The sequence below is a fragment of the Myotis yumanensis genome, unplaced genomic scaffold (genome assembly GCF_028538775.1).
Source record: "Myotis yumanensis isolate MYYU_CA2020_CCGP unplaced genomic scaffold, mMyoYum1.0.hap1 SCAF_8, whole genome shotgun sequence".
Lineage (NCBI taxonomy): Eukaryota > Metazoa > Chordata > Mammalia > Chiroptera > Vespertilionidae > Myotis > Myotis yumanensis.
In genome coordinates, this window is record NW_027223759.1 from 77,362,238 (window position 1) to 77,386,663 (window position 24,426).

The 24,426-nt window shown below is 44.1% G+C and overlaps 2 pseudogenes; one reads left to right on the forward strand and one right to left on the reverse strand.

Annotated features, from left to right (window-relative positions):
• Window positions 1-24,426, reverse strand: part of LOC139015726 (pro-glucagon-like) — a 258,761-nt pseudogene that overhangs the window by 190,932 nt on the left and 43,403 nt on the right.
• Window positions 21,432-24,426, forward strand: part of LOC139015725 (pro-glucagon-like) — a 32,923-nt pseudogene continuing 29,928 nt past the window's right edge.

A 24,426-nucleotide genomic window follows, 5' to 3' on the forward strand; every position in this document is an offset into this window, starting at 1 on the left:
ATGTGCGCTGACCACCTTGGGGCAGACGCTCAACACAGGAGCTGCCACTGACCTGGAGGGAGGTGACCTGCAGCAGTGATTGTGGGGGCGGTGGCAGGCTGCCAGCCAAGGTGGGTGCCAGCGGGGGCCCCCCTGGTTTCCCCGCCCACTGGTCACCCCACAGATGGTCCTGATCCCTGGCCAGGCCTAGGGACCCTACCCTATATATTGGGAATAGTCTCTTAGATTTAAAAATTAAAACCTGGCAAGACTACTCTTACACTGAAAAAAACAGGATGATGCAGCAATGACAGGCATGGACTCTGGCTTGCACATTTTGTGGTCAGCCCTGATTCTGACACTTATAACTGTGTGACAAAGCCAGTTACTTAACTTCCCTCTGCTTCAGTTTTTCAACCCATAAGATGGGGAGAATGATACTACTGCCTCAGAAGGATCATGTTATGTACTCTTTTTATAATCAGGGCAAAAATGTAGCTGCCCATACAACAGCAAGATGCCTTTCACCTATATGAAAAGTATGGTCACTGGTGCATGCAGAGTCCCAGATTGTGAGACGATGTCCTAATGCCGGTTTAGGCCTGGCATCTACAAAGGGGTCCCGGATTGCAAGAGGATTCAGGCTGGGTTGAGAACCCAACCTCACCCCCTACCCCACCCCCCATGCATAGTTTTCGTGCACCAGGCCTCTAGTTATTTATGACCCCAATACTTACCTTCTCTCCAGGATTAGACATGTATAACATCTACATAAATGTTTGTTATAAAGTACATATATTATAAAAATCTATGTCATTTAAAACTTAGTTTTCTGTTTCAACCAATGAGAGAATTCTCAGACCAAATTAATTTCCTTGTAGAGTGAACTAATAAAATTAAACTTTAGGAGGAATTTTATTACTCATTCAAAAACACAAAAATTATTAAAAAGTTGAGAATTATATTTTGGTCTATAATACCATTCTCTTTCTATTCTAAATTGGCTGGAAAACTGCTCAGAATGTCACTTAAATGACTGGTACTGGAACCATTCACACCCCTACCTTGCAGAGTAGACCAGGGGAAGCGCTCCTCCCTCCAGGCAGTGTTTCAGACAGCCTGGTGTGACGTGGATCTACTGACCTCCCTCCTTCTTCCCACACCCCACTCCTCAGTCATCCTTAGTATAGAGCAGGGATGGGCAACCCCTCACATGTGTTCCAGACATGGCACCCCAGTAACATTGCTGGCACGAGAAACCTTCTCTTATAATCTTCCCTTTACAATTTTTTTCTTAATATTGACTTTTTTTATTTTTCAGATAAATTCGGTGTAGGTGCATCTTAGATAAATAAATAATTTTACAAAACAAGTTATCTTAAAGGCCACAGACATGTATTGATGAGAGAGGGAAAGAGCAATTTCAATAGTGTTGAAAACGAACTATTGAGGACTTGGAATGCATTCCAGAAAATTTTTTCAGTTTAAAAAACTTTGCAACAGCGTTACTCTCCATGTTTTCATCCACATACTTGTGAATTTTTGTTATCAGTGATGAATTTTGTTAAGTCTCATCATAGGAGTAGCCTGGCGGATGTAAGTAGTAGCTCATGCATAACTCTGAAGGTCACAAAATATAAACCTGATGTAAAATCACTCTCATCAGTGATGCAGCAGCAAAAGTCCCACTGATAATATCAAATGGAGTCATAAAGTTTTCTGTCAGACTATCAGTGTACATGTATACATTAAAAAATAAATGTATTTTTCATCATGATATACTGTGTTTTTGTCGCTCAAATGAATTTTACCATTTCTTCAAGGTTCTTCACATACGTACTCCTTAAGAGATATCAAGTAGGCATAACATGTTCACAAAAAATTAGGGTTGGCACGCAGAAGAATTTTGAGTCAGAGATTTTGCTGGTTTTGGCACACACTCACAAAAAGTTTGCCCACCCCTGGTCTAGAGCTTCTGGTCCAGTTCTCACTCTCAAAACTGCCCAGTGCCTGGTGAGATAGGATCTAAGGTGGCAAAGCAGGAGGGGAAAAAGATGAGGGAAGAGAAGGAACAGAGAATTCGAAGTGAAGGAAGCTTCTAGTTGGCCTTTTCAAGCTTTCTCAGAAGCTCCATTACCTCACATTTATCTTAGATGCCCTTGTATTCTTAGCACAGTATGATGTGCTAACAACATCAGAACAGTCTTCTTTGGAGAAAGTTAAAAAACCCACTCCAGAAACATTCATTTGTTGCTTTATATATTGAGGAATTAAGTCCCATTGACCACCTCCAATCATCGTGCCAAGTGTCAGGAAACAAAGATACAGCGGTGTAGATTTCCCTCTGAAAGTCAGGGTAAGAATCCAGAGTGGATGCATGGCCTCCACCACCAACAGGAGATCGGGGTTTCTGTTGTTCCCCACCAGGTCTTGGTTAAAGAAGAAATGACAGGGGCTTTTCTGTGGAGAGAGAGGCCCAGGGAGCACCAGCCTTAGGATGCAAAGAGCTGTGGAGAATTTAGGCAGAATTATACGAACAAATAGGAGAATGTGGTGATGAAATGAGAAAAATCCATTTAGATCATTCACATAGTAAAAGAAGAAGGGACAACTTTTTTTTTGGAAACTTTCAAGATTCCCATATTTATTTTCACCAAATAGAAAACACATATGGGTTTCTACCTCTTAGTCCCAGGCTGTCCTCCTTGGCCTCAGCCTATTTCAATTAAACTGATTCCTGTTCTAGTCTCCTGCCTCGATTTACTTTCTATTGTCTTCCCCCCACCCTTCTTCTGGTGTGAAAATACAACCAGGCTGGGAATGGAAACTGAGCTCCACACTTTCCCCCAAAAGAAACACACTTGCCTTGTTTCAAGAGATTTACAGAAGTGACAATAACAAAAACCAAAGAAACAGAAAACAAAAATTGGAACGTGACAGAGGCTCCAGAATTTCCAGAGTAAATTTAATATGATCTTGCTTCATGATTTACAGTTTCTGAATCCGTGGGCCTGACTTTGTGAAATTCATTTGTGAAACTAAATGTAGGAGTCATCTAATCTCTCCTTGAATTCTATTGAGTGTTGATTTTCTCATATGGTGATGAGCAAACACTCAATAAATGCCAGCTATTATTTTTCTACTAGAGGCCCGGTGCACAAATATTTGTGCACTCGGGGGGGAAGAGTGGGGTCCCTCAGCCCGGCCTGTGCCCTCTCGCAGTCTGGGACCCCTCAGGAGATAATGACCTGCTAGCTTCGGCCTGCTCCTGCGTGGCAGAGGGCAGGCCCAATCCCTAGGTGCAGCCCCTGGTCGGGCTCTGAGCAGGGCTGATTGGGGAGTTGGGGCGCTGCCCCCTGTCATGCACAGAGCAGGGCGGATTGAGAGGTTGCGATGCCACCCTCAGTCACACTCAGGGTGGGGCCGATTGGGGGGTTGGGGCACCGCCCCATGTCACACTCAAGGCAGGGTTGATGGGGAGGGTGCGGCGCCACCCCCTATCACGCACAGAGCAGGGTCGATCAAGGGGTTGGAGCATTGCCCCCTGTCACTCACAGAGCAGGGACAATCAGGGGGTTGGGGAACTCCCCCCTGTCATGCACAGAACAGGTCCCACCAGGGGGTTTGGGAGCTCCCCGCTGTCACTCACAGAGCAGGGCCAATCAGGGGGTTGAGGAGCTCCCCCCTGTCACTCACAGAGTAGGGCCAATAGGGGAATTAGGGCACCGCCCCCTGTCACACACAGAGCAGGGCCTATCAGGGGGTTGGGGTGCCACCACTGTCACACTCAGGGCAGGGCCAATGGGGAGGTTATGGCTCTACCCCATCACACACAGAGCAGGGCCCGTGGGGTGGGTGTGGGGGGTTGGGGCACTGCCCTCTATCACCCACAGAGCAGGGCCGATCAGGGGGTTGAGGCGCTGCCACTGTCACACTCAGGGCAGGGCTGATGGGGAGGTTATGGCTCTACCTTGTCACACACAGAGCAGGGCCTGTGGGGGGGGGGGGGGGTTGGGACGCCGCACCCTGTCACACACAGAGCCACAGGGCGATCAGGGGGTTTGGGCGTTGCCCCCTGTCACACTGATCCGGTGCCAGGAGGCCTCGAGGCTCCGCTGATCCTGGTGCTGCGAGGCATATTACCCTTTTACTATATAGGATAGAGGCCTGGGGGCCGGCTGGTTTGCCCTGAAGGTTGACCTGTATCAGGGTGGGGGTCCCCACTGGGGTGCCTGGCCAGCCTGGATGAGGGGATGATGGCTGTTTGCAGCTGGTCACACACCCTTCAGGGTGGGGGTCCACATTGTGGTGCCTGGCCAGTCTGGGTGAGGGGCTGAGGACTGCTTTCAGGCTGGCGATTGTTGACTGAAGCTCCCAACCGCTCCTTTTTTGTCTCTTTTTTTAATTTTATTCTGGGCCAGCTTTAACTCTGGCTCTAGCTTTGAGGCTTCCGCTGCTGAGCGTTCTATAATCGAAACAATGTATAACTCCAGCTCTGAGATCCCGGGTTTTGTTACAAAGTTTCAAACTGCCTGCTCAGAGGCCGGCAGCGCAGGCGGAGAACGTTGGAGTCTTCCTTCACTGCAGCAAGCAAGCCTCATGTTCGCTTCCAGCTGCCTGGCTGCCGGGCCGCCATCTTGGCTGACAGTTAATTTGCATATACTCACTGATTAGCCAATGAAAAGGGTAGCGGTCGTACGCCAATTACCATGTTTCTCTTTTATTAGTGTAGATAATTTGTAACATGCAGTAGCTACTTAACAAGTGGCAGCTAGAATTTCACTATATTCTTCATCCTCATATACATATGCGCACTAAGATGATGACTACTCCCCTCTGTGCAATATATTTTGATTTCAACAATGTTCTTAATTCTGAGAGGGTGTATGTGAGGGGGTGTCTTTGTCTTTGTATCATCCCTGTTCCTATTCCCCATCTCCTTGGATCAAAAACACAAATAATTTTTAGAAACTTTTGTGTACAAGGAACTCATAGGAGACATCACAAGTTCTGAGGCAAAAGAAGAAGAGAAAAGATAAAGGGAGTTGGGGGAGGGGCAAATGGAGCATGATGTTGAGGGAAAGAAACAAAGGAAGGGGGTGCCTCTCAGATCCCCCTGCAATCCTCCTGTCCTGTCTGCCTTTAAACAACTTTCCTTTTACCGTTGTTGTTTTGGGCCTGCTGTGTTTTATAAAACTTTGTAATAGTCACCAAGTTTTGAAAATCAGCGGATTTCCTATAAAAATTTATAATCTTGGCTTCTCTTTATATTAAATCTGGCAGCATTGGGCCCATGGTAATAGTTAGCTAAGAAGCAGGTGCCTTCAGATGGGCAATGCTTTCTCCAGTTTCACACAACTTTCTATTTAATTATGTACAAGATGCCATATTCATTCACAGTATCAGCCTGATGTCGATAAACATTGGATTATTAACCCTTGTGCTGCAAACAACAACAACACCACAACAAAAACTTATACGATGCATTTAAAAATAACTACTGAATATTAAAAACTTGAAATTCCTATCCCATAGTCATCCATTATCTACAATGTCCAATCCACTGTGGCCCCTGGACACTTGGATTATTTGTCCAACAATTTTTTATTAAGTACTTTCCTAATATCAGCCTGTGGTCTAAGGCATGAATGACAAAGTCTCTAACATTAAGAAAGAACAGTTTAATAGTAAATAGGTAAACAAATAAATTAACAGAATATTTCAAATTCTTAAAAGTGCTATCAAGAACAACTGGAGTGGCCCAGCCAGTGTTGCCCAGTAGTTGAACATCAACCTATAAACAGGAGGTTGGATTTATTTCAGAAGATATGTGAATGTAGATAGAAAACAATATTTTGTAAAAAGAAATATCGTTTAGAATGTCCGTGTTTTTGTCAGAAGTCCATTGTTGTTATTATTATTGTTATTATTACTATAACTTCAACCACCACTTTTTAGAATATAAGATATATGTGAGATGAAACCGTCTTCACAGGAGATGAGAATATGTTTTTAAGGCTTGAAATTTTCCCAGTATCAACATTTAAAACTTTGAAACAGACTTCCTCAAACATCGTAAGAGTTTTAAGCTTATTTATTCACTGTTCTTTTGGAGGAAATATGGAGAAGTCTAAAGGGTTTAGACACAGTTCACAAACATAAGAGAACTTTTGATGTGAGGGTAAATAAATCAACTTTAAGATTATATTTCTCTAATTTGCCCTTGGATTTTAAAATCACAGAAGGTGAATCTTGGCAAACTTTCTTTGAGTTTTGCCAAACTTTAAATAATTTAGAAAATAATCCAAGTCTTTGGAAGATTTCCATAAAGCAGAGGTGGTTACCTGTCTCCTAATTCCAAAGCAAATTATGTTACAACTTATACAAGAATAGCTAGTCATAAATACACCTTAAGAAATACGTGTTTGGAGAAGCCAAGATGGTGGCATAGGTAAACACAGGAGATTGCTTCCTCGCACAACCACTTCAAAAATACAACTAAAAGACGAAACGGACATCATCCAGAACCACAGGAAGGCTGGCTGAGTGGAAATTCTACAACTAGAAGGAAAGAGAAAAGCATTCTGAGACGCAGAGGAGGTGCGGTGCGGAAGTAAAAAACAAAGGTGCGGAGGTGCATGGGGAGAGATTTGGCGGCTGAGGACACAATTGTCCTTTTCAATCCGGAGTCTCAAGCTCTGAGCTCTAGTTCCGGGCGAGTCTCTGGGGACCCAGACTCATACGGGAGAAAAGGGACTGTCTAGCATTGGTTGGAACTTGAGGGCAGCTTTCTCTCGAGGTGCTTGTAGCAATTGCCCGAGCCTCTGAGGACAGGACTGAGAGAAGCTATACTGCTCCCTCTGCCCGCCCACCTTGTTGATCCCCTGGGACCCCTCCCTGCCCAAGCCATGCAAGGAAGCTTTTGCATATGAAAGGCCCGGCCATTTGTAATCTGAAAATTACATAACAAACTGCAGTGGCCCAAGGCCTCAGGGCAACTTCATTGCTTTACAGCTGGCTTCTGCTGGGTAGCCTCCAGCAGAGGCTAGATTAGCACCTCCTTAGATCCAAGAGCCAGTGTACCTACTTGTCAGAGTGGGACCATTCAATTACAACTCCTCAGATCCATAAGGAACATACTCAGGGGGCAGACTCAGTGAGCACCAAAGCCCCACTGAAGCAAGTCTTGCCCCATAAGGGTGTCTTCAGCACAGAAGTTCTCCCAATGTAGACACAGCTGATTCTCACAGCCAATTGGCCTGGATGTCAATTCCTCCCAGTGATACCTACAACAATCAAGGATTAACTAAACAAGACTGTGCACAAAGCCCATAAGGGGGTGCACCAAGAGTGTTTACCTCAGGTAATTGGGGAGGCTGAGCCACTGGGCCCTATAGGACACTTAGCACAGAAAGCCGTTCTATTGACACAAGGAAGCATAAAAAATGCCGAGACAAAGAAACAGGATACAAATAACAGAAATGAAGGAAAGCAAACGACTGGATATAGAGTTCAAAACCACACTTTTAAGGTTTTTCAGGAATTTTCCAGAAACCGCCGATAAACTTAATGAGACCCTTAAGAAATCTAGTGAGACCCTCGATGTTGTGATAAAGGACGAACTAGAAATTAAGCATACACTGACTGAAATAAAGAATATTATACAGACTCTGAACAGCAGACCAGAGGATCACAAGAATCAAGTCAAAGATTTGAAATAAAAAGAAGCAAAAAACACCCAACTGGAAAAGCAAAATGAAAAAAGAATCCAAAAATACGAAGACAGTGTAAGGAGCCTCTGGGACAGCTTCAAGCATACCAACATCCGAATTATAGGGGTGCCAGAAGGAGAGAGAGAGCAAGATATTGAAAACCTATTTGAAGAAATAATGACAGAAAAGTTCCCCTACCTGGTGAAAGAAATAGACTTACAAGTCCAGGAAGTGCAGAGAACCCCAAACAAAAGGAATCCAAAGAGGACCACACCAAGACACATCATAATTAAAATGCCAAAAGCAAAAGACAAAGAGAGAATCTTAAAAGCAGTAAGAGAAAGACAGTCAATTACCTACAAGGGAGTATTCATACGACTGTCAGCTGATTTCTCAACAGAAACTTTGCACGCCAGAAAGAAGGGGCAAGAAATATTGAAAGTGATGAATACCAAGAACCTACAACCAAGATTACTTTATCCATCAAAGCTATCATTCGGAATTGAAGGTCAGATAAAGAGCTTCACAGATAAGGAAAAGCTAAAGGGGTTCATCACCACTAAACCAGTATTATATGAAATGCTGAAAGGTATCTTTTAAGAAGAGGAAGAAGAAGAAAAAAATGGTAAAGATAAAAAATTATGAACAAAAAATACACATCCATCAACAAGTGAATCTAAAAATCAAGTGAATAAATAATCTGATGATCAGAATAAACTGGTGATCATAATAGAATCAGGAGCATAGAAAGGGAGTGGACTGACTATTCTTGGGGGGAAAGGGGTGTGGGGGATGCGGGAAGAGTCTGGACAAAAATCGTGCACCTATGGATGAGGACAGTGGTGGGGGGGTGAGGGCGGAGGGTGGGAGGGGAACCGGGTCTAGGGGAGGTATGGTGGGGGCGGGGAAAGAGGAACAACTGTAATAATCTGAACAATAAAGATTTAATTAAAAAAATAAATGAAGAAAAGAAATAAAACATTACAATTATAAAAAAAAGAAATATGTGTTCTAAAGCTCAAATCAGGGATGTGGAATCAGAGTTCAAAGTTATTAAGAAACAGAGACAGTCATGCAGAGCTTTCAAATCTACACTAATAAAAGAGAAACATGGTAATTAGCATAGACCGCTACCCTTCCCATTGGCTAATCAGCATATCCTTATACAAATTAACTGTCAGCCAAGATGGTGGCCGGCAGCCATGCACTGAAGCGAGCAGGGAGGCTTCCTTTCTCCTGTGACGGTGGACTCCAACGTTCCCTGTTTGCCTCTGCCGGCCTCTCAGCTGCAACTCTAAGCAACTATGTACTATGTTGCAAATAAAAAGCTAAACAAAACCCCAGAAACCGGCTTTCATTCAGCCAGGCTTCAGCCAGCCGGACTGCAACATTGTATCGATGTTTTCAGCAGCGAGGCCTCAGAGCTAAAGCTGGCCCAGAATAAAAAAAAAAAAAAAAAAAGAAAAAAAGGAGCTGTTGGGAGCTTCAGTCTCCCGCTTCCGGAAAACAGCCCTCAGCCCCTCACCCAGACTGGCCAGGCACCCCAGTGGGGACCCCCACCCTGATCCAGGACACCCTTCAGGCAAACCAGCCAGCCCCTACCCATGCTCCAGGCCTCTATCCTATATAGTAAAAGGGTAATATGCCTCCCAGCATCGGGATCAACGGAGCAACGAGGCTCCCGGCACCAGGATCAGCGTGACAGGGGGCAGCGCCCAAACCACCTTATCAGCCCTGCTCTGTGCCTTATAGGGAGGAGCTCCCCAATCCCCTGACCGCCCTGTGGCTCTGTGTGTGACGGGGCGGGGCCACAACCTCCCTATCTGCCCTGGTCTGTCCCTGACAGGGGAAGGCGCCCCAACCCCCTGATCAGCCCTGCTCTGTGCCTGATAGGGGGGAGCTCCCCAATCCCCTGATTGCCCTGCGGCTCTGTGTTTGACAGGGTAGAGCCATAAACTCTCCATCGGCCCTGCACTGAGTGTGACAGTGGTGGTGCCCCAACCCCCTGATTGGCCCTGCTCCGTGGGTGATAGAGGGTGGTGCCCCAACCCCCCTCCATGGGCCTTGCTCTGTGTGTGACAGGGTGCAGCGCACCAACCCTCTGATCCACCCTGCTCTGTGTGTGACAGGGGGCGGTGCCCCAGCTCCCCTATCGGCCCTACTCTGTGAGTGACACGGGGAAGCTCCTCAACCCCCTGATGGGCCCTGCTCTGTGCGTGACATGGTGGAGCTCTCCAACCCCCTGAACGACCTTGCTCTGTGTGTGACAGGGTACGGAGCCCCAACCCCCTGATGGACCCTGCTCTGTGAGTGACAGGGGGCAGTGCCCCAACCCCCGGATCTGTGCTGCTCTGTGTGTGACAGGGGGCGGTGCCCCAGCTCCCCTATGGGCCCTACTCTGTGAGTGACAGGGGGAAGCTCCTCAACCCCCTGATCGCCCCTACTCTGTGAGTAACAGGGGGGAGCTCCCCAACCCCCTGATCAACCCTGCTCTGTGTGTGACAGGGTACGGAGCCCCAACCCCCCTGATGGGCCCTGCTCTGTGAGTGACAGGGGGCAGCGCCCCAACCCCCTGATTGGCCCTGCTCTGTGCCTGACAAGGGGTGGCCCCGCAACCTCCCTATCGACCCTGCCTTGAGTGTGACAGGGGGCGGTGCCCAAACCCCCCAATCGGCCCTACCCTGAGCATGACTGAGGGTGGCATCGCAACCTCCCGATCCACCCTGCTCTGAGCCTGACCAGGGGCTGCACCTAGGGATTGGGCCTGCCCTCTGCCACCTGGGAGCAGGCCTAAGCCAGCAGGTCGTTATTTCCCGAGGGGTCCCAGACTGCGAGAGGGCACAAGCCGGACTGGGGGACCTCCCACCCCCCCCCAAGTGCACAAATTTTTGTGCACCGGGCCTCTAGTATAGCAATAATTGACATAGTGGGCACAATTAAAATGATATTTTTCATATAAAATTCAAATACTAATTAGCCTTTTTTCAAATTTATTACTTTTTTTGTTGTTAATCCTCACCAGATGATATTTTTCTATTGACTTTTAGAGAGAGAGGAAGGAATGGGGAAAGACAGAAAGAGATAAAGATTGATGCTAGAAAGACACATTGATTGGTTGCCTCCCACACGTGCACCAACCAGGGCTGGAGATTGAGCCTGCAACTGAGATATGTGCCTTTCACGGGAATTGAACCCAGGACTCTTCAGTATGAGGGCCAATGCTCTATCCACTGTGCAAAACTGACTAGGGCTTACTGCCTATTTTAAGTAGAGAAAAGAAGTTATTGTTCATTTTAGTATCCTGGTGAACTAACAAAGTTATGTAGTATAAACAGAATAACAAAATCCTTTTAAACCTTTATTCCTATTAATAATGAAAAGTGTGGGGAACCGGCATGGCCATGGCATACTCAGCCCCAGGGCGCCTTATGTGCCATGCCAGCTCAGCCTGGTTTAGTGATCCTGAGTTGGGGGGGTGGGAGGGGGTGAAAGGATTGAGAAAAGACAAACAAGAGAATGAAAGCTGGGTCTCGGTGGGATGCTGCTCCCTGATGAGGAGTCAGCGCCAGCGCCCACAAGCCACGTCCCCATCCTATAGCAGGTGCCACGAGGCAAAGCAGGGGTGCGACCAAGTTGCCCACAGAACCCTAGTGAGCCTCATCCCCACCCAACCACATGCACCCGAACTCCACCACAAGGCACGTGGGACCACGTGTTTGGACCGCAGGCTCAAGCCCACAACCACAGCTGCTGGCCCTGCCCTCCAGCTGGGACCTGCATGTGGCAACGAGAGGACCCTGTCCTCCCATTAGTCCGAGGCCTGAACCTGTCCAAAGCACTGTACCTGCACCCCACATATTCCCCCTTACCCTTGTCTTCAAACACACATATTTACATCATCCAAAAAACTCCAAACAAATCATTCAGCATAATCAAAATATCAAAACAAACCCCTGGCTATCAACAAAACCATAAACAGCAATGTTAACAAGAGAACAAAACTCTGGCTAATAACAAAGCAATACCAATGCAAAACCAAACTACAAACATGTTAACGTTTTCAGGATATCTTATTCAAAGTCCTTAGATTTAACTCCACAAGATTTCACATTAAACTGACAGTTCACTAACGCTAGCATAGCCTCCACCGGCTTCTCCAACATGCGCTTGGCCCCAGTCGCCATCCTCCTCAGCCAACTCCATGTCGATATTCCACCAATGCAAAGATGTCTCGATGCAAAACTAGTCCCCTGGATCAGCTGCCTGGACAGTTGACCTGGGCACTGAGTCTGCACCAGTCCCAGTCAAATCAGCCCTGTCCAGGCAGCTGGAAGTCTGGTCTCCTCTCAGCCTCCCCCTCCAGCCTCTGCTGCATGAAAACCAGCAACCCTCCCTAGCAGGAGACCTCCAACCCTGAGTCAGGTGTCCCACACAGACCCAAAGTCCCAGGGAGCCACCAGGTGGCACAAGCAAAAACAACCAAAGGCCAAAAACAATGCAACTGCCGCAAGAGCTCACAATCCAGGTCCAAAACAAAACTACTTAAACATCCTCTACCCCACCGTGGCCTAAACAAAACCCAGGAGATTTCCATCCTGTCCTGTACCCCCCAGTTACTTCCTATTTCCTTCCGCTCATTTCCGGCCGCTTACCTTCCACCGCCTACCTCTCACAGCCTATTTTCTAACGTCCACCACGTCTATTATTTCCCACCGCCCACTTTCTAACATCCACTGCCCATTTCTTACCGCTTATTTTTCACAGCTCATTTCCTGAATTTCCCAAGTTTTACACCGAGCTAATTTTACCACACCTCGGCTCCCTACCTTCTTTTGTTTTTTGGCCTTATCTCACTTTTGCTTTTTAAGCTTAACTTCTTATTTTCTTACTTTCGTTTTTTAAGCTTACTCTCTGCGCACGCCTTGGAGCCTCCTTTCACCTGACCACTTTTTAAATTCCCCCAAACTCAGGCATGTTCGGACACCATTGGTTAAGGCCAAAGGGGCCTGATTGGGCATCACTTGTGCTGCACCCTGAACTCAGGCCCTGGTCCCTGAACTCAGTCCCTGGTTGGGTGCCAGAAAAGAACTTCTTAGTGTCTAAATTAAAAATTTTAATACAGATTATGATTTTATAGTTGGTAGAAACACGGATGTGATAGGACACTTTAAAAGAACAGAATATGCCTGGCCAGAGTGGCTCAGTTGGTTGAGCATCGTCCTGTGCACCAAAAGGTTGCCGGTTCTGTCGCTGGTCAGGCCACATATAGAGGCAGCCAAGTAGAGGTGACAAGGAAGAACTTTAATAGACAGATCTGGAATTCAGGGGAGAAATCCAGTGGGGTGTTAGGTCAGGTGGTGGGGTGAGTCAGCCCACAGGTATGTAATGGAAACCCCAGGAGAATGAAATGGCTGAGGACAGGGGCCCTTCCTCAGACCCCAAGTAACACCAGTATGAGCCATACCGAAATTTAAGGTAGAGATTAGAGGAAGATGAGCTGGCAAAGGAGACTCAATGGGCCTACATTTCCAGGAATAATTATTCTACCTCCTCATCCCTTGTGTGTTGCTTGCTTCTTGACCTAATTTTTGTTTGGCTTGTGTTGCTGTTATTGTTATTTTATTACACATGTTCTTTCGCTTTAAATCATAGTATAAAGTGCCCAGCCTCTAAAATCAGATGGAGCTGGATTTAAATCCCAGCTCTGTCATGTATTAAGCAAGTTACTCTGCCTCTAATTCCCATGCCCTAATCTGTAAAATGAAGGTAATAACAGTCCATCTCAGAGAGGTGCGTGAGGATTTCATGGGACCATGCATTTAGAGTGCTTGGTACTTATGAAAACTTCATCAATTACAACACTTCCTATTATTTGTTTAAAGCTACCTCAGATCCTTTTGTTCCCAGTTGTCAGCTTTTGCCCAAATATATTCATTTTTTAAATTCATTCCTTTATTTTTTTATGTTATTGTTTTAGTTATTATAAATAGTAGTACATATGTCTCCTTTATTCCCCCCATTGACCTCCCCATAGCCTCCCCTACCCCCTGGCACTTGCCCTCACCACCCCCCACCTCCCACCCCCAGTGTCTTCCAACTGTTGATTGTGCTTATATGCATGCATACAAGTCCTGTGTTTGATCTCTTACCTCCCCAACCCTCCCTACCTTCCCGCTGTAGTTTGACAGTCTGTTCGATGCTTCTTTGCCTCTGTTTATATTAGTTTTTAAATAGTAGATTCTACACTCTACAATTACCTACTTTTGCCCCTGTGGTGCTCACTCCAGAAAAACAAATAAACAAACAAACAGACATGACTTGAAGCAGTGGCTTGAGATGATGCCTCCTTATAGTTTCTCTGCAGACCCAACAGAAAGACTTGTGTGGTGTGCCTGGGAACTCACGTCCCTTTCCTTGGTGTGGCTTATTTAGCATCAGTTCCAAATCAAATACGGAAATGAGAACAAAGGGACCCTGCCATTTGTGTGCCCACTTTAATAAACAATATTTTCTCATTTAGTTTGTGAAAAATATTAGAGCTGATATCGAATGCTTCCGCTCTGGCACTTATTCCCAGTTTTTCAGGACTAGAAAATTAAATGGCAGAAATAGAAACAGAATCTTAATAAAGAATAAGCACAAAGTTTTAAGAAAGAATTTGAATAGTGAATCATTACTTGTGAATCATTTTTGTGAATTGTAATTTCTTGGATTCATAATTGAAGTAGTTTTTGGCTTTGCTTTAATAAGTTCAAATGCAAATGTATAGTTAATTAGAGTGTTTAAGTGGTGTATGAGGAACTGTGCTAAAGATGGGCCAGGTTGACTCTAAGGACACTGTGAGTAATTAAGTGTTAAGTAGGTGTCAGTTACATATAGAAGAGAGATGTTTTCAGAAGTCATTCCTACTTCAGCTCAAATATTTAGAGTTAAAATTTATAGCCCTAACCGGTTTGGCTCAGTGGATAGAGCGTCAGCCTGCAGACTGAAAGGTCCCAGGTTTGATTCTGGCCAAGGGCATGTACCTTGGTTGCGGGCACATCCCCAGTAGGAGGTGTGCAAGAGGCAGCTGATCGATGTTTCTCTCCCATCGATGTTTCTAACTCTCTATCCCTCTCCCTTCTTCTCTGTAAAAAATCAATAAAATATATTTTAAAAAAAATAATAATAATAAAATTTATACATGTCAAGCTAAACTTTCAAAACAACCAAAAGGTTATATTTCAATATTAAAGCATTATTTGGGAAGGGGCATGAAAATCCAGTTATTCATTAAATAAATATTAGTGGCATCTTTTTCAGGTGACTGGAACTTGTTTACTGTGATTTATGCCAGGGAGATGCATTTTATACTGATTTACATACACACACACATTCACGACACTAAAAATAAAACCCCCAGTGCTTGCCTTGCAATCTTGTTTAAATTAATCTGGGTCAGAATCAGTCCCCTTGCTCTTTTTTCATTCTTCAAGGATTGGCAGAGGAAATGTACTTAAAAAGAATCCAATTGAGTGTAGCCTGAAAAGACAGTGGGCAAGAGGACTGAATAGGGGTATAAACATTAGAGATCATTAACATTTCTTGAAGGCCATGGTCAACACTTAGTTGTGGGGAATCTATGGCATAAGGTACTGACTGCTGGTCAGGCCATGCCCATCCCACATACCAAGAGTTCACAGGCAACGGGCATCCCAATGAGAGGCACAGGGATACAATGAAGTACAATTCACTGAATAGATTCAGTGAAATCACTAAGTTTGGATTCTTTGCAGACGAATATCCTGGGGGTATTGGTAAATGAAAGTTAGCAGGACCTCATCCCCAGAGATTCTGAACCATTAGATTTGAGATAAGGACTAGGAACCCTTTTTTAAAACAGCTTCTAAGTGACTCCAGGGACTAAATTAGGATACATTTTGTAAATTAGGGCATATCCAGGTTGAAATTTACCACATGGACAAAAGGGTAGAGAATAAGGGCAGGTACTTATCTGGGGTGGAAATTAGTAAAAATAAGTTAACATAAAATCTGTCAAGAGTATTTTTTTTTTCATTCAAGAATATTTATTATGCTCCCACCATATGTGAAGCATTATCCTACCTACTGGGCATATGACAGTGAGAAAAGTCAAAAACAGACTGTTCTCATGGATAAAGACCTATGCCTTATATAATTCACCTAAATATAGAGACAAAATGTTTATATTCAATGAATTGAGCTAAGTGTTGAGATAGCAATAATCCAATAGCATTTTCATAGAGCCCACTGGAAGGTCATTTCTGCTGATGGCCGACGGTAGCGGTCAGCATTGATAGTGCAATGAAACATTACTATGCTTATAATCTTTCTAAATATACAAAGAACCAGAGCTAAGAATTTACTTGGAAATTCTAAGTAAACTTTGTTTTATACCTCTGAATATGTGACCTAATGCAGCATCTCAGAGCAGATACATTACTTCATTACATTTATGCACACATGGTCATTTTCTGAGGAAGGAGCAGAATGAAGAGTCTTCTCATTCCATTTGGTATCATTCTGGGCCCCACCTGACTGCAGCATAATCAATCACACCTCTGAGTCTCTCCTGCACCGCATGTGAGGACTGTACTTACCAAACCCAAATCTGTGCATGAACCCTATTTCTGAATAGATAGAGCTGGCTCCTCTGAATATATTTTCTATACATCTACTCATTGCTTCTTGGGTGCTGGTGTGGCTTATTATCACCATGGTAATTAGTAGTACAATTAATGCATGATTAAAATTGCTATACAGGTAACTTGAGTCATAACATGACAGATGCGAAATTCTCTATATAGATTATTGGCATTTATAGCTACTATGAACACATCCTATATAATAAAAAGCTAATATGCAATTCGACCAAAAGGCAGAACACCTGGTTGCTATGATGTTTACTGACCACCAGAGGGCAGGCGCTCAATGCAGGAGCTGCCCCCTAGTGGCCAGTGTGCTCCCACAGGGGGAGCACCACTCAGTCAGAAACCCTGAACAGGGCTCATTGCTGGCAAGTGCAGTGGCAGTGGTGGGAGCCTCTCCCGCCTCTAAGGTAGTGCTAAGATGTCCAACTGATGACTCCCAGACTGCAAGAGGACGCTGGCAAGGCTGAGGGACCCCCCTACCCCGAGTGCACAAATTTCATGCACTGGGCCTCTAGTTTAAAATAAACGGATAACTAGGAACTAATATAAAATATTAGTTCTCTCTTGTAAATTTCCTAGATAATCTAAATAAGAGATTATAAAAAAGTAAATAACTAATCCTTGAAAATTTTTGAAAAATTTGATAAGAATCAGCACAATTATTAATTATATGAAAAGAAAAATATGTAGAAGTAGGTATTTAAAAACTACTGTTTTTTATAAATTTTACTTATCCATATATGTGATATTAGTACTAACTATATTTATTATCATAATTGTGATATTTCAGTTAGAATGCTGCAGGTTAACCAAAATGTTCCAAGAACAACTGGTAAATTTCATATTAGAATAAAAATAAATATTGATTATATATACTAATAGCCTAACATGAAACTGCTTTTTCCCCAGACTGTGTTCGTAGTATATATACAAAAACAAAAAACAAAAGTAGTCCTATCAATCAAATTACTTCGTGAAACACTGATCAAAAATATTTATTTGAAAAATATTAATAAACTATGATAAAGCAAAATCCAAAATGTATTGACAGCTTATCATGTGCCAAGCATAGAGCTAAATGTTTCATTTGAATACGCTCATTTATTGTACTTTCTATAAAAATAAAGATTAACTTTAGCTAAGAATTTCCCAATCATTCTTAATTGCAAGTAAGTAAGATTATATGGAAGTATACTTAAATAAGAAAATCTATTATAATAAAAGCATTATTTATGCTAGACAAAATGACATCTCCACAGTTACATTTTTTTATTGAATTAATTTAAACAATTTTAGATAAAATAATTATCTAGGTTTTTGGGTATTCACAATAAAGTGATTCACCACACTTTATATCTATACTAGAAGCCTGGTGCACAAAAATTTGTGCACTCGGGGAGCGCGGGGAGGGGGGTCCCCCAGCCCGGCCTGTGCCCTCTCGCAGTCTGGGACCCCTCGGGAGATAACGACCTGCTGGCTTAGGCCTGCTCCCGGGTGGCAGAGGGCAGGCCCAATCCCTAAGTGCAGCCCCTGGTCAGGCTCTGAGCAGGGCCGATTGGGGAGTTGGGGCGCCGCCCAGTCCTGCACAGAGCAGGGCGGATCGGGAGGTTGCTATGCCACCCTCAGTCACGCTCAGGGTAGGGTCGATGGGGAGGTTGTGGCGCCACCCCCTGTCACGCACAGAGCAGGGCCGATCAGGGGGTTGGTGTGCTGCACCCTTTCAAACACAGAGCTGCAGGGCAATCCGGGGATTGGGGAGCTCCCCCCTATCAGGCACAGAGCAGGGCTGATCAGGGGGTTGGGGCGCCTTCCCCTGTCACGAACAGAGCAGGTCAGATTGGGAGGTTGTGGCCCCGCCCCCTGTCACACACAGAGCTGCAGGGCGATCAGGGGGTTTGGGCGCTGCCCCCTGTCACGCTGATCCCGGTGCTGGGAACCTCACTGCTCTGCTGATCCCGGTGCCGGGAGGCATATTACCCTTTTACCATATAGAATAGAGGCCTGGTGCATGGGTAGGGGCTGGCTGGTTTGCCCTGAAGGGTGTCCTGGATCAGGGTGGGGGTCCCCACTGGGGTGCCTGGCAAGTCAGGGTGAGGGGCTGAGGGCTGTTTTCCCAAAAGGTGTGACTAAAGCTTCCAACAGCTCCTTGTTTTCTTTTCTTTCTTTTTTTTTATTCTGGGCCAGCTTTAGCTCTGAGGCCTAGCTGCTGAAAACATGGATACAATGTTGCGGTCTGCCTGGCTTTCAGTCCGGCTGGTTTCTGGAGTTTTGTTTAGCTTCTTATTTGCAACATAGTATATAGTTGCTTAGAGTTGTAGCTCAGAGGCCGGCAAGTTAGGCAGGGAACGTTGGAGTCCTCCTTCACTGCAGCAAGCAAGCCTCATGTTCGCTTCAAGCTGCCTGGCTGCCGGCCGCCATTTTGGCTGACAGTTAATTTGCATATACTCACTGATTAGACAATGAAAAGGGTAGCGGTCATACGCTAATTACCATGTTTCTCTTTTATTAGTGTAGATGTTCAGGATTGTATAGACACAAATTAAATTATCTCAGAAGAAAAACAATTTTTGCCTTGTCCAGGTGGCCCTGTTGATTGGAGCATTGTCCCTTATGCCAACAGCTTGTGGGTCTGATCTCTGGGCAAGGAACATACTGAGCTTAGGGATTCGATCCCTGATCGGGTGGGCTGTGAAAAGAAGGCAACCGATCAATGTTTCTCTCTCATGAATGTCTCTCTCTCTCTCTCTCTCTCTCTTTACCCCTTCCTCTCTCTCTAAAAAATCAATAAAAACACAATAATTTTCACTGCAAATAACAGTGCTAGAAATTCCCCTTGACAATAGTAGGTACAGATTGCAATGTGCTCTTAGGAGAGCTAAGTAAAATCTAATTAAAATGCTTATTCTAATGCTATTGTAGTAACATAAAATTTTATTCATTTATTGGGAATTATAAAATCAGTGATATGAATTTTGCACAAGATCATTTAGTTACACAAAAAAACTTTCACTATAAGTTATCATATGGCATGTGCAACCTAACTTAGGGTCCAAAGAGAACGTAAGAAGATGATCATTTAAAATTTAGAATAAGCTAATGTTATTAAGCATTTATTGTCTGGCTACAAAGGGACTCCTCAATCATTTGTGTTCTTATAGCCACCAGAGTAATTTTTAGTAAATTAAGAAAATAATTCATGATTCTAATCAATTGTGCAGGGCATGCATGCCCTAGTGTTAATCAGTTAAAATAGCAGGAGATGCTATTATCCAGTTGGTCAATTGGCTCTTATCACCATGGCAGTACATCTATGTAACTACAAAGCTAACAGAACATGTGGAGCCTCAAATTCCAAAATTTAATATTGTAGAACTGAAAGGTATTATCAACATTTTCTAGTCCAGTCCTTTATATTTCAGGTAAGAAAGCTGTGATGCCAGAGATTGACTTACCAAAGTCATACCGGGAATTAGCAGTGGGAGCAGTCTGGAAAGAAGAGGGCACAAACTTCATCCATCTTTTCATCCTTCATTTCATGCATCCATCTATTCAACAAGTATCTATTAAGTGCCTATTATGTGCTAGACACTAGGGATGTGATGATGAGCAAAACTAGACATACACATTCTCCAGATTTATGGTGACTGTTTTGAGAATACAGACGGAGGTGAAAATATTAATAAGGTAATCACTCAAATACACACATGATTACAAAGCAAGCCAAATGCTCTTTTACAAAGTAACATACCCCTGATAATGTATAACAAGGGAGCCAGACTTAAACCAGTGGTAGGACAGGGATTCCCAGAGAAAGTGGCCCTTATATTGAGTACTAAAGGCTGGGCAGAAGTTATGAGAAGAAGGGAGAGGGTAGAAAGAGGTGCCAAAGCCCTGGAGAAAGAAATGAATATTTGAGGAACAGAAATCCCAGTATGTTTGGAGACTAGAAAGTAATGCGAGAGGGGCAAAAAGGGCCTGGAGAGACAGGTCATCTAGACCAGCGAGAGACTATAGTCCAGACTAACATTTTTGACCTTTATTCTAAGAGTCATGGAAAGCTCTGGAAAAGGTTAGCGGGAAGATAAAACTCTCATCTTCAGCAGTGTTATTTTTACATGGGCAAATACCAGATTAATAAATGGTATTCAAGGTATAGGACATTTTTCTAAGTTTTGGTTCTGTAAGCAATGGCCTGCAGAAGGGATGAAGAATGGCAACAGGGACATGAAGGAGACTGAAATTTGGTTGCCATACTATCCATTTGATCAGAGCTATTTTAGGGCTTTGAGAATAGTCATATTTGAAAAACACAATTGTTTGGGCAACTTAAATATAAGTGAAATTTGTTCATAGTTATAGGCTACCTTAGGTTAGCTTTTATATGGGAAATCTTTACTCTTGGGTTTTCTAAGATTATTTGTCCAGATGATGTGGCTTTCCTTTCTTCTGGTTCACTTTCTGTGTGTAACAGTCTGTAGTCAGGATAAGCAATTATCTCTCTTCATTTGTGCCTCTCTTGAGATGTCTGAAGGTAAGGATTCTGGCTGATCTCATCTGAACAACTGGGCTGCTAAAGTACATCTTCAATAAGTCAGTAGAAATCCAAGCCAGACAGATATGAGGAAATGCAGTCAAGTGCTTAAGAGTCTAGTTTTAGTCAAAATCACATGGTCTTCAATCCCAGTTTTGCAAGGCTTAAATATGTTGGAACCTCATTTCACTCTCCTTTAAAAAAATCTCTGACAATTCTTCACAAACTGGACAATATCATCCCCACTGCTCGGCACCATCCCCCTCCATGCCCTTCATACTCCCCAATGTTTTTTCCCACCAGTTTTCTCTTCTAGGCAGTCACACCACCTGTCTAAGCCTCAGTTACCCTGTCTATAAAAATGGAGATAATTCTTATATCTATTAAGACAGGAGTTAAACAAGTATTTGCAAATGGCAATTTTTTTTATTATATGAGAACAGATGAGAGAGAATCTTAGACTTTATTTGAGTTAGTAATCTTCTTTTTAGTAATAGATTGTTTCATCTTCCCCCAAAGATCAAAATTCTGAAGGAAATAATACAACAAGAGCACTTACACTGAAAGATATTTTTAATGGGACATTTTCTTATTGGACATATTTTCCAACTTGGATTTCAGGTAGGTAAACTTTTTTTTTACTTTTGGGTTTTTTTTAAAAAAATGTCAAACTACAGTGGGAAGGCAGGGAAAGGTTTGGGTAGGGGATGGGGGGTAAGGGATCAACTGAAGGACTTGTATGCATGCATATAAGCAGAACCAATGGACACAGACCCAGTCAGGGTGTGTGTGGGGAGGGCACGTTTATCCTAGGGCATTTAAAACTAGTTTATCCTCTTTGTAACACAGATAAAAGGCAATTTTATTCCACCACACTGAATTGGTTAGGATAGGTCGGCTATTAACAAATAGGGCATCTTTGTGGAAAGTAGAAAATAGTATTTTTTCTCCCTTTGCAATGAAATTATTTTAAATCTGACAAAGGAATATGTACCGAACAAAGAAGAAAAACAAAATAAGTCTGTGAAATAAGAAAGATTTCTCTTTGTTGTAAATGTAGTTCCTGTTAAGGGAGATTATTTCAAGTTTTGTTTTCCTTCTTTTTTTAAAATATATTTTATTGATTTTTTTACAGAGAGGAAGGGAGAAGGATAGAGAGTTAGAAACATCAATGAGAGATAAACATTGATCAGCTGCCTCCTGCACACCCCCTAACTGAGGATGTGCCCGCAACCAAGGTACATGCCCTTGACCAGAATCGAATCAGGCACCCTTCATTCTGCAGGCCAATGCTCTATCCACTGAGCCAAACCGGTTAGGGCTGCTTTCCTTCTTGTGTAAAGGACAAGAGTACCTCCATCAATCTACAGATAATAACATAGTATTTTATAATATTGAAACAGGAGAATCATATACCATTTTGAGTAATATCGCTATGGTATGTATACAACATCATCTTCCCCCTCAAAAGACTTTGCCAGCTCTTCACTGAACAAGAAAGAGCCCAGACTCTTAGCGCCTGATCTGGACCCAATCTGCCTTCTCAGCTCCATCCCACTGTACTTCTCCTTTAATTCTCCCTTCTCCTCACACTAGACTCTTGCCCTTCCCTCCTCTAAATCACCCAGCATCTTTCTTCCCCTGTGGAAATAATTTGGTTTGAGATAAGACTTAAGAACTCAATCCTGTAGTCAGGCATACTGAGACTGAAATCCTGGCTCTGCCACTTACAACATGTGGAAAATTGGGTACGGTTCCACACTATACTAACACTACCAGGCTTCAATTTCTTCGGTAAAGTAGGAATAATAATAGCTCTTTGGATTAATGTAAGAATTCAGTGAAGTAACATTTGAAAGTGGTTTGGACAGTGCCTGCATAGATTAAATAGGCACATGCTACTCGGTCCTCTTAGGCTCTCAGCCCTCCTACTTTCTCTCCCCTCAACAGCCCACTAATCTTTTAAAGCCACAGTCAGGTGACCCTCTCCTCCTCTATGCAAGCAATCACTCTCATGTGGATTCAAGCACTTCTTCCTTAATGCTTCTGTAAAGTTATATTTATATCTCTTTTATAGAACTAATTTGCAATATAAGTTACTTATTTACAAGTTTAACATTATAAGTTTCTTGAAATCACAAAATATATCTTTATTATACTGCCCTCCCATAATATCTAGTCAGTTTCCTCCTATATAGTAGGTACTACATAAATGTTTTAAAATTGCACTGAAGATAAATATAAGTCGGATATATCAAAGATGTGTTATTCCGTTAGAACTACAAATTAACATGGTTCTGTTATTTTTTTCTGCATCCTAATCAATTTTTTTTATAATTTCAGAAAAGTGTGAATGCTTCAAATTATGGCTTATCACCTGATCGGCAATTCGCATATCTAGAAAGTGATTATTCATTCAGATTCTGAAAATGGCGACCAGCAGGAAGGTAGGGAGGGAGAGAGTGTGAGAGCGCAAGGAAGTGATAGAGGAGTGTGTGGACGTGTGTGGTGTGTGTGTGTATGAGCTAGGGACAGTTAGATTCTGCAGGTCTTCAAAGGGGCTGCTAAACCGGCAGTCTTAGGCGGTCGGAGCCCTGCTCCCTGCGCGGACACTCCTGGGCAGCCTGCACAGGCACAGCGACCACGCCATCTTGGGAAACAGTGCTGCTTGAGACTAGGATCCTGGCCTCAGCACCACCCAGTCTGATCTCAGACGCTTTCCAGGACCCTGCAGCCACTGGGGACAGAGACCTGTGACCACAGCTTCAGACCTGCAGACACCAAAAGTTCAGAAATCCCCGCGGCAGATCCATGAGTAACAGAGCCCATCCCCCCCTTCCCACAGGCTTGCGGGCAGCGCCATAGTAACTGATAGACCCACCCCTTGCCAGGGCCTCAGTGCTGCCACAGGAACTTTAGCCTGGAAGTGCGCGAGCACCTTGGAACTGATCCCCCATAGGGCTGGGTTCAGCAGTCCTGGGCTGGGAGCAAAAGCACCAGCGAACACTGGGAGGGAACTCACCCTATGCGCACTGCTGGCTTCGGAGCCCTGGGCTGGGAGCAATTGTGCAAACACCAGGAATTTGTCCCAGGGAGCACAGGCCCATGGTCCCCGATTCTCTGGGCAGGAGGCAGCACTGAGCACCAGTGACTTGACTGTGTTTCAGATCACCTGCGCCTGAGATCCTGATTCCCTGTGCATTCATACTAAAAGCCAGTGACTTCAATTCCAGGTGCAAAGGCCCACAGAGACCCTGATTCTCAAGGCGAGGTCGAGCGAAGCAACAGAGACTCTGACACTGGATTCCTGGGGAACTCTGACTCCTGGCGCACGCTAGGGGGCGCTGATTTTCAACACGCTCCAGGGGGGTCTCTGTTTCAGCACTGTGCAGGCAGGGTCCCTGATTCTAAGGGCGCGCACGAGGCCACATTGAGCGCTGGCAACACTGACTCTGAGCGAGCATGGTTCAAACCAACCCACAACAACCACACATCTTAGTGTCAGAGCTCTTCAGTGACACTAGGGTGGTGGGAG